Consider the following 12,037-nt stretch of genomic DNA (forward strand, 5'->3'; position numbering starts at 1 on the left):
TATCTCTAACCAGACCTAGACCACCTCTAACCCTAACTTAGGGGTTAGAGGTGGTCTAGGTCTGGTTAGGGGTTAGAGTTAGAGGTGGTCTAGGTCTGGTTAGGGGCCATAACCAGACCACCTCTAACTCTAACCAGACCTAGACCACCCATATCTCTAACCAGACCTAGACCACCTCTAACTCTAACCAAAACACCTCTAACTCTAACCCCTAACCAGACCTAGACCACCTCTAACTCTAACCAGACCTAGACCACATCTAACTCTAACCCCTAACCAGACCTAGACCTCTTCCTTGTGACACCGACCTCAGAATGTGATTTTATATTTATTTTTTTATATAATGTTTTTATGCAAGCAGATTGCAATCAGTGTGTACTGTGTATTTACAGTATCCTATTGTTGCTTTGTTGGTTAAAAAAATTAAATAAGCCAATTAAATCAGAATATGTTCCATGTCTAACTATTTCTGAATCTATTGACCATTTCAAGGAATGTTTCGTTACTGGGCTTCTAGCCTTCTACTGAACTTATTGTGAATCAGCTGATAAAATAATATTTTGGGTTTGGCTAGACTATACTTAAAGAATACATTTAATTGCATTACAAGAGAATAAAATGCCTTTTTTTCATTAACAAAAAATAGACAAATGTCATCCGTTTTCTGAAACTAAATCTAGACTAAAACAAAAAAGACAAAATCTAGACTAAAACTGACTAAGACTAAAATTCTCAGACCTGTAGTTGACTAAAACTGACTAAACGAAAAATAAATGAAGGTGACTAAATATGATGAAAACAAAAAAGGAGCATTTGACACATGACTAAGACTAAAACTAACATTAAAATAGCTGACAAAATTAACAGATATGTACATATCCCTTACTTACTCTTGCTAGTTATGCTGCTGGCTAGTATGATTTATTACCAGTGTCTTTATCAGTGATGCCAGTTACTCTAATCTGATTACTTTTTTCAGTAAATAGTAATCGAACTTGTTACTTTTTACAAGCCAGTAATCTGATTACAGTTACTTTTCCAAGTGGCTGTGCATTACTATTTAGTTACTATCTCATAATGCTGATGATAGGAGAGCCAGGGGTACAGTCAGCTAGACCGGAGATGGGACGCTCGCGCACGAACGCACACAGCCACACACGTTTACGTTTATAGCTGATTTTAGAATGGCTTCAGCATGAAGTAAAATCAACTATCCAGTTTGTATGCATGCAAATTTCTCTATTCTGATTGGCTGAAACAGTCAAGTTACACGTGGGTATTTGTACTAACCCCACGCTCTTGGTCCCAGGACCCGCCCACAACCGCATTACTATCACTCCACCATGCAAGTTTTTAGAAGTGAAAGCAAGATGGCGGACACGCCGGACAGTAAATATTACGAAAGGATATGGTGATAGGGTCATAAAGACTAAATGAAAAACGATTCTGTCACGGCGAATGTGTTAGTTTCTTAAACAATGTTGGATGGGGGAGCTCCAGTAGCTCACCGCGTATCTCTGCGCTATTTCGGCGTCGGGGACAACCGTGCGCGTCACGGATCTGTGGTACACGAGTTCGACTCCCGGACTCGCCGTATTTTCTCAGAGTGTCTTTCCCCCGATCTATATCCCATTCAACCTGTTTCTGTCGGTCATGCTTGACCAGAAAAAGCGATAAACGCTAAAAAGAACCAGCTGACTGGTCAAAGTTTTTTTTTAAACAATGTTGGATGATGTAATTGATGGGTCATGAGTCATTGTGGAACAAAATAAAAATCGCGCGAATTGATTGATTAATTGCAAATTGTATTACTGTCCGCCTTGTTTCCAACTGGTTAAGTTTAGGCACTCTTTTGAAGTCGCTCTCTTTCGAAGTTGGTTAAGGTTAGAGTTTGTCTTTAGAGCAGGGCGATAAACCACCAGCCCTGATTCCAAACTCTAACCTTAACCAACTTCGAAAGAGAGCGACTTCGAAAGAGTGCCTAAACTTAACCAGTTGGAAACAAGGCGGACAGTAATAAAATTAGCAATCAATCAATCGCTAATTTTATTACTGTCCGCCTTGTTTCCAACTGGTTAAGTTTAGGCACTCTTTCGAAGTCGCTCTCTTTCGAAGTTGGTTAAGGTTAGAGTTTGTCGTTAGAGCAGGGCGATAGACCACCAGCCCTGATTCCAAACTCTAACCTTAACCAACTTCGAAAGAGAGCGACTTTGAAAGAGTGCCTAAACTTAACCAGTTGGAAACAAGGCGGATAGTAATAAAATTAGCAATCAATCAATTCAATAACCCACGCTCAGTTAAAACAGCGCACATCCCAGCTGCTTCTATAGAAAGTAGGTTTAAAAAATGTTTTTAAATAAAAACTCTTATAGGGCAAAGAAAACTTTTTTTAATTTGTTTGACCTACTTTCTATAGAAGCATCTAAGAATGAAGTTCTATAGAAAGTAGGTTCAAAACAAGAAAAGTTGGATGTCTAGTTGAAAGACAGTTGGATGTCTTAGTTTGTTGGATGTCTTAGTTGAGAGACAGTTGGATGTCTTAGTTTGTTGGATGTCTAGTTGAATTAAGCATTACATCACGCGCAGGAGTGGGTTGTGAGAATTAGACCATGCCTAGGGGTGGTCGTTGGCATGGTCTAATTCTCACAACCCACGACTGCACGTGGTGTAATGGCTTTTATACAACTGCCGCATTCATCCAACCTTATTGCTATACAATAAACACACATTAATTGAAGATTTATTGAAAAAACCATCCGCCAGAAAAAGTAGTTCCCAAAAAAAAAGAGAAGTTGCCTCCATGTGGAAGCAGCTCGGAAGTGCATCCAACTGTTCTCAGTAAGACATCCAACAAACTAAGACATCCAACTGTCTCTCAACTAAGACATCCAACAAACTAAGACATCCAACTGTCTTTCAACTAGGCATCCAACAAACTAAGACATCCAACTGTCTTTCAACTAGACATCCAACAAACTAACACATCCAACTTTTCTCTTCTTTTTTAACCTACTTTCTATAGAACTTCATTCTTAGATGCTTCTATAGAAAGTAGGTAAAACAACAACAAAAAAGTTTTCTTTGCCCTATATAGCGGGGGGGGGGGGGGTTCTTTTCCCTATAAGAGTTTTTTTTTTTTTTTTTTTTAAACCTACTTTCTATAGAAGCAGCTGGGAGGTGCGCTGTTTTAAGTGAGCGTGGATTATTGAATTGATTGATTGATTGATTGATTGCTAATTTTATTACTGTCCGCCTTGTTTCCAACTGGTTAAGTTTAGGCACTCTTTCGAAGTCGCTCTCTTTCGAAGTTGGTTAAGGTTAGAGTTTGTCTTTAGAGCAGGGCAATAGACCAACACATTCGCCGTGACAGAATCGTTTTTCATTTAGTCTTTATGACCCTATTGATCCATATCCTTTCGTAATGTTTACTGTCCGGCTTGTCCGCCATCTTGCTTCACTTCTAAAAACTTGCATGGCGGAGTGATAGTAATGCGGTTGTGGGTGGGTCCTGGGACCAAGAGTATGGATTTAGTACAAATACCCACGTGTAAGTTGACTGTTTCAGCCAATCAAAATCGAGAAATTTGCATGCCGTTGTATAAAAGTCGTGGGTTGTGAGAATTAGACCATGCCTTATGGTCTAATTCTCACAACCCACTCCTGCGCGTGATGTAATGCTTTATTATAGTGTACTTTGGCTACTTGAGAGAGAGTGAGAGAGTGAGAGTGAGAGATTCATGTTATGCGCGACTTGCGGAGTACGCACTGAGTCCGTTGTCTCAGAATGGATTTGGTAGAGAGAGAGAGAGAGAGAGAGAGAGAGAGAGAGAGAGAGAGAGAGAGACATTATCACTTACCTAATGAGACGGGTGATGTTGCTTCGCAGAAGCAAAAAAGACGATGACTTCGTAACCTAGTTACTTTTCAAAGTAACTAAGTTACTTTGATAATAAGTAATCAGTAAAGTAACTAGATTACTATTTAAAGGAGTAATCAGTAATCAGATTATTTTTACAAGTAATCTGTGGCATCACTGGTCTTTATACCTGTATCACTGTGTTAATACTACTTGTACAACTCTGTACATACATCTGATTGACACTATTACTCAATAGTACACATTTATATATTTTATACCCAGTTTAATCACCTGTACATTGTATTATTATTATTATTATTATTATTATTATTATTATTATTATTATTATTATTATTATTATTATTATTATTGCACTTTACTGTTACATTTGCACTCTGGTTGGATGCCAAACTTATTTTCATTGTACTGTACTTGTGCTGCATGATGACAATATGAATCTAATCTAATCTTATCTAATTGGCTCCATCTGGTGGAGGGGTGGAGGTAGTACATTCTCAACACCCATTATGTCAGCAGAGGGTTGTTTCTTGGGCCTCCTGGTTGGGCTGCAGGGTTCTTCTGTTTGGTGTTTAGACTTTAGAGTGTGTTTACAGGTTGTTTAGAGTGTGTTTAGAGTGTTTACAGGGTGTTTAGGGTGTGTTTAGAGTGTGTTTGAGTGTGTTTGGAGTGTGTTTGGAGTGTGTTTAGAGTGTGTTTAGAGTGTGTTTGGAGTGTGTTTGGAGTGTGTTTGTTTGCAGTGTGTTTACAGGGTGTTTACAGGGTGTTTACAGTGTGTTTACAGGGTGTTTAGAGGGTGCACTGTATTGGACTTCAGTGCAGCCTTTGATCTAATAGACTGAATTCCAACATGCATATAAAGAGGGTTATTCAACATGTACAGCCTTAACCTCTCCCGCCCGTGCGGTCCGTGTCCATTTAGTTTTTTTTAAATGTGTTGAGTCAAATGTGTTGAGTCATTTTGAAAAGAGGACATCCAGAGCTTTCAATGAGTGTTGGAATTTTTCAGAACTACACTTCCCAAAGGCTTCTAGCGTTTTGCAAGCAAATGACTTCCTCATTATTATTATAATTTTTGTCTTATTACTCTGGATTATATACCACAAAACTGAACCTTATTTGCATATATTGGAGCGCAGTTAGTTTGTCTCCCCTATTTTGAGCATTTAGCAACCATCCAATTTGAAATCAGTTGTTTGAGCCGCCCCTGTGCCTCAAATAGATCCGCTATCAGCTCTATCTTTAATCTTTCAAAATGTTCAGTTGCTATTGCATGCACTCATCTGTGTTTCACTACACACTTGAGTGCATGCTTACCAACTGTCCGTCTGCAACACTACTATCACCAACATCTAAGAAGGGAGATCCCCCCTTGAATGGCCCTTCTAAGGTTTCTCTCCTCCACACTGCCTGTGGAGCTTTTTTCCCTATTGTTAGGTTTTAGTGAGTTTTTCCTTACCTTCGCGTGGGGTATGTCTGGGAGTGCTTGTATTCTTTAATTTTTTATTTAAAAAAAATTTTGCATTCATCTAAAAATGTTTGGACCTTATGGTGTTCTTGTTCTGTTCTTGACTTATTGTTATGTTTTCTTCTTGACTTGTTTAAAGAAGACCTGTACGGCCCATGGGGACATTAACGTGTGTTGTCGGGCCTTATAAATACATTTTATTTGATTTGATTTGATTTGAGTTTCAAAATTGCGGAGCTCTGGCAAGAATAAAAAACCTACTGTACATTCAGTAGATTTCATTATCTGTTCCACATGCACGCCTGGTGATACTAAATCCAAATTGAACTCGGCCATTTGAAAGATAAGATGTGGTCCAATCTATAAATGTGCGAATTGGCTATAATAAAGTCATTTATAGGCCTGCTATTCTATATTCTATAATAATATTACAAATTGCATTGGTCCGGATGGGAGAATTCAGTACTGTATCTACAAAACCTTCTGTTTAATCATCTTCCCTTAATTAATTTCCTTAGATTTTTTTGTACATGTAATCTCAAGAAGGTACTGAACGATGTCTGGTCATTTTTAGCATGGTGTTATTCACTGTCAAAGATGGAAAGAAAATCATAATTCATATTCTCCTTTGTTTCATCACAATTTAAGCAAGCCTAGTATATTTTATAATAGATATTTCTAGACACTGGGAATACATTCACTGAGGTCCATATATGTCCCTAGATACCAAGAACATGTACCTTGTAGAAGTGGAGCAATATTCCATTTACTTAGGTATGTATTTTAGGCAGATTTTCAGAAAATAGGGCTCCGGGCTTAAGAGGTTAACACAACTAACAGACGACTGGTTACAACAGATTGACAGAAGGTTTATGGTAGGGACTGTACTATTGGACTTCAGTGCAGCAGAGACGTATCTAGACCAAGCACTATACTGGGGCACAGGGGGCACCAAGGTATGTGAAGCGGGCGCGTGGAGCGTGCACGCCAATTCTTTTTTTTGCCGATTTTGCCCGGTTTTGGGGCGAAAATGGGCAGATTTTGTAACTATTTTATTTTTTACTTTATTTTGGTTTTAGGGTTAGGGTTAGGTTAGATGCATCCATCTGTATGGAGAATGGGAGGGGTTTGTCTGATGTTAAGGCCTTGAGAACATCACCCACTGCCTTTGGAGCAAGGACCAGAGCCTCTGCCTTTGTTCTTCCTAAAGTCACTATTTTGGAATCATGTAGAATCTTTTGATTGAGCTTGTTTTTTTTAAGAAAATATTTATCATTTAGATGCCTTTATTTCATATTCGACGCAGAGACGGTAGGCTATAGCACATTTTGTTTGGTTTTCAGTTTTCAATCCATAATAAGTTAACAGAAAAAATAAGTACACAACCACATTATTTCAACCTAATAAAACTATGTTTATTGTCATTGTTTTAAGAACACAAGGTGACTTGGTAATACTCACATTTTGAGTAAAAAGAATACCACTGGTCACAATGGTGACCGTAATAATGTTTTTGTTATAAGGCTCTGAAAATGTTACTGAATGATATATCAATGTATTTCCAGCTAAATTGAAATAATAAAGGGTCTCAATTAAATAAGTGTAGTGTCACATGACCAGAACTCGGTCCTCGCAAGGTTTAACTGAGGCTGCGTTAACATGATGGCACACCCTCCTCCAATCCCTCCACCGGACCAAGGCCAGAGAGAGAGAGGAGAGGAGAGAGAGAGAGGAGAGGAGAGGAGAGGAGAGGAGAGGAGAGGAGAGGAGAGGAGAGGAGAGGAGAGGAGAGGAGAGGAGAGGAGAGGAAGAGAGAGAGAGAGAGAGAGAGAGAGAGAGAGAGAGAGAGAGAGAGAGAGAGAGAGAGAGGAGAGGAGAGAGAGAGAGAGAGAGAGAGGAGAGGAGAGGAGAGGAGAGGAGAGGAGAGGAGAGGAGAGGAGAGGAGAGGAGAGGAGAGGAGAGGAGAGAGAGAGAGAGAGAGAGAGAGAGAGGGAGAGGAGAGGAGAGAGAGAGAGGGAGAGAGAGAAAGACGTTCAAGTTAACACGCCATGTGTAGGAAAATAAACAGCTGCCGCAGCCTACCTGAGATCCCTGGCACTGTTTGCTTACTTGGTCCCTTTAAGCTGCACACCGGAGCATCTTTTAATCCAGCTGTTTGCTGTTCTTTGATATTTTCGGACATTTCGTTGATGCGTCGCTCGACACTTTGAGCTGACATGGGGATATCTTTTATCCTTGATTTGATTGTCTCTTTGTTCGGCAAGCCTTCAACATAAGTACACACAGCACGGCCCTTCTGACACACAAACCCGTAGTAGTCTGTCCACGAGGGCTGGAATGCCCGCATTTCTTTTGCTTTAACTTTCTTAGCTGGCGGGGTTGCCATCATGACAGAATGCGACCGCAGTACTGTGTGATTTTACCTGTGAACTGCGCGAGGCCAGCTGACTGCTGGGATGTACCATGTATTAGCTGTCATAGGGGTGTGCAAACCAGTCAACTTACAAAAAAGAGCCTGTTGGAGGATTTCAACAAGATAAATGCGACAGTGCAAAATATTTCACTATAATATTTCAAAGCGAAGTATTAACAGCAGTCCTGATCAACTGGATCACTGGGGCACAGCTGATCAACACTGGGGCACGTGCCCCAGTGATAGTGGTCTAAATACGCCGATGCAGTGCAGCCTTTGATCTAATCGATCATGAGTTGCTACTTATCAAATTATCTGCTTATGGATTTAAAACATCTATCAATTGGATGAAAAGTTATTTATTTAATAGACAACATTGTGTTTTATTAAATGTCAAGCTTTAGATCACTACAATGCGGAATTCCACAGGGGTGGGGGGCGTTTAGGACCTCTCCTATACAGCATATTCACAAATTATCTGCCACGTGTCTTAAAAAATGCATCTATGGGTCTGCTGATGATACTACCATGTACAGTGCATCAGCAGACAAGACTGAGGAGCTTAGCAAAGTCCTCCAAAGTGAATTGATGCTGGTAACAGATTGGGTTTCTGACCAGAAACAAATCATATCTTTACAAGGAGTGGTGATTGAGCAGGTTACTGAGGCCAAATTATTGGGTGTCACACTTGACAAAACACTTTCATGGTCCACTCACATTGATAAGCTGGTTGCCAAAATTAGCAGAGGCATTTCAGTCATTAGAAGGTGTGCCCATTCCTTAACAGAAATTACAATGGTACAAGTAATACAATCCCTAGTCTTATCCCGCCTTGACTCCTGTCCATCAGTCAGGTCTAGTGCCTCAAAACAAGAGCTTAACAAGATCCAACTGACTCAGAACAGAGCTGCCCGCCTGGCCCTTCACTGTTCAATGAGGGACAGTGTGGAAGCAGGGATGCATGCCAGCCAGGCTGTCATGGTTGAGGGTGGAAGACAGACTGGCTTGTAGCATCATCCTCTTTGGTAGAAATATCTGTACCATGAGAGTGCATATATGTTTATAAACACAGATGATACATACAAAAGATCAACATGTTTATAATACCAGACATGCAGCTATGGAAAGATTCACGCTTCCACTACCCAAAACGAATATAGAGCTATGTCAAACTGGAACAAATTGCCATTACATCTAACAAATATTACCAGTAGTTATACCTGGTAATACCTGGTAATATACCAGATTATTATATCTGTATATCTGTATGTTGTGTATGTCATATATGTTACGATGAATTGAAAATGGGGGACCCTGATGTAAACAAGACGAAAGTCTTTCTCTGGTCTGCATCCCCTTAACAATTGTATGTATTGAGCTGTACTGTACTGTACCCATTCTGCAATCTGTTAATAAAGTTTTCAATCAATCAATCAATTCAATTCAATCAATCAAGTTGACAGCTGCGTTAACGTTACAATGTGTTGTGTTCACAACACTGTTTAGTCTGTGACGACGCGTTGCGATAATATACATGTATATTCCATAGTAAAGTACAGTTGACAGCTGCATTGTTTCTTCTGATATCACTTTCAAACTCCAAGTGATTCGTTGCAATGTACGCGGAAATGCTGCGTTTGTGTTGCAATGTACATGCATTTGTCTGAGTGGGGCGAAAGGAAAGGCGCATTACCGTACTGGCGTGCGGTGACGAATGCGGAAGCATTTTTGCACTCTTCCGCTGTCAATAAGCAACACGCTGCCAGCCTGGCTGCCGGCTGGCTGCACATGCGTCGGAGGAAAGCATGTGACAGTCTCCGGCCTCTCGGTCTCGGACCAACAGTAGGGGGGTGCGCAACAACCAGGAAGGGGGTTGGGAATTGGCATAACGACTAACAGTGGGATGGGAGAAAAATCGGAGTGATTAGCTCGTCCAACAATGTTGGCGTGATTTACAGTCCCAAAAAGGGGGGCTAACTGTTCACCTTATGCAGTAACATGACTGTTCACCTTATGCAGTAACATGACTGTTCACCTTATGCAGTAACATGACTGTTCACCTTATGCAGTAACATGACTGTTCACCTTATGCAGTAACATGACTGTTCACCTTATGCAGTAACATGACTGTTCACCTTCTACAGTAACATGACTGTTCACCTTCTGCAGTAACAGGGACTTTCATGTCACAAATGTTCTGTGAAAATCCTGTCGTGCACACATTGATGAGGTGAGGCTACAGCCTGTTTTATTTATCTTCTGTCTGAGCCGTGATGAAACCACTGGTTGTATTATCCTCCCCTCACCCCCCCCCCCCCCATCCCCCCTCTCCCGCCTAGCCCTCCCTCTCCCCCTCCCTGCCTCTGGTTTGTAGGTTACGGAAAGATTTCACCAAACACGGATAAGAAGATTATGTGGGGGCGGGAATTAACGTCATTCCTTTGTCATTATAGGAATAGAATTGATATTTGCTTGCGACTGGGAGGGACTGGCTGGGAGGAGGGTAGAGTCCGACATGCTGTCCGGTGAGGACCAACCAGAAGACAGGAGCAGCCGAGGGGAGTAGAGGGACGACGCACTGTCCCGTGAGGACCAGCCAGAAGACGGGAGCAGCGACGCACTGTCCCGCGAGGACCAACCAGAAGACAGGAGCAGCGACGCACTGTCCCGTGAGGACCAACCAGAAGACGGGAGCAGCTGACGTAACCGCTGAGCGGCCGGGGCCGCGGGACGTGTGGAGCTCAGTGTCAGAAGTCTTAGAGGACGGCAGGGACTCAACGGAAGGCGGCCTGCGGTGGAATGTAGAGCTGCAGAGAGACAGACAGGTCAGTGATGTAGAGCTGCTGCGATACAGACAGGTGAGTGATGTAGAGCTGCAGAGAGACAGACAGGTCAGTGATGTAGAGCTGCTGCAGAGAGACAGACAGGTCAGTGATGTAGAGCTGCTGGGATACAGACAGGTGAGTGATGTAGAGCTGCTGCAGAGAGACAGACAGGTCAGTGATGTAGAGCTGCTGGGATACAGACAGGTGAGTGATGTAGAGCTGCTGGGATACAGACAGGTCAGTGATGTAGAGCTGCAGGGATACAGACAGGTCAGTGATGTAGAGCTGCTGGGATACAGACAGGTCAGTGATGTAGAGCTGCGACAGAGAGACAGACAGGTGAGTGATGTAGAGCTGCAGGGATACAGACAGGTCAGTGATGTAGAGCTGCTGGGATACAGACAGGTCAGTGATGTAGAGCTGCTGGGATACAGACAGGTCAGTGATGTAGAGCTGCTGGGATACAGACAGGTCAGTGATGTAGAGCTGCTGGGATACAGACAGGTCAGTGATGTAGAGCTGCAGGGATACAGACAGGTGAGTGATGTAGAGCTGCAGGGATACAGACAGGTGAGTGATGTAGAGCTGCAGGGATACAGACAGGTCAGTGATGTAGAGCTGCTGGGATACAGACAGGTCAGTGATGTAGAGCTGCTGGGATACAGACAGGTCAGTGATGTAGAGCTGCAGGGATACAGACAGGTGAGTGATGTAGAGCTGCAGGGATACAGACAGGTGAGTGATGTAGAGCTGCTGGGATACAGACAGGTGAGTGATGTAGAGCTGCAGGGATACAGACAGGTGAGTGATGTAGAGCTGCAGGGATACAGACAGGTGAGTGATGTAGAGCTGCAGGGATACAGACAGGTGAGTGATGTAGAGCTGCAGGGAGTGATGTAGAGCTGCAGGGATACAGACAGGTGAGTGATGTAGAGCTGCAGGGATACAGACAGGTGAGTGATGTAGAGCTGCAGGGATACAGACAGGTGAGTGATGTAGAGCTGCTGGGATACAGACAGGTGAGTGATGTAGAGCTGCAGGGATACAGACAGGTGAGTGATGTAGAGCTGCAGGGATACAGACAGGTGAGTGATGTAGAGCTGCTGGGATACAGACAGGTGAGTGATGTAGAGCTGCTGCAGAGATACAGACAGGTCAGTGATGTAGAGCTGCTGGGATACAGACAGGTGAGTGATGTAGAGCTGCAGGGATACAGACAGGTGAGTGATGTAGAGCTGCAGGGATACAGACAGGTGAGTGATGTAGAGCTGCAGGGATACAGACAGGTGAGTGATGTAGAGCTGCTGGGATACAGACAGGTGAGTGATGTAGAGCTGCTGCAGAGATACAGACAGGTCAGTTAAGTTGTGATGTATTCACTGTGGGGTTGTGTGTGGTCAGCCCAACTTCTGTTTTACGTGGGAACGTTCTGCTCGTTCATGTATACGAGGATA

Source organism: Notolepis coatsorum (genome assembly GCF_963971535.1).
Source record: "Notolepis coatsorum genome assembly, chromosome: 8".
Taxonomy (NCBI): domain Eukaryota; kingdom Metazoa; phylum Chordata; class Actinopteri; order Aulopiformes; family Paralepididae; genus Notolepis; species Notolepis coatsorum.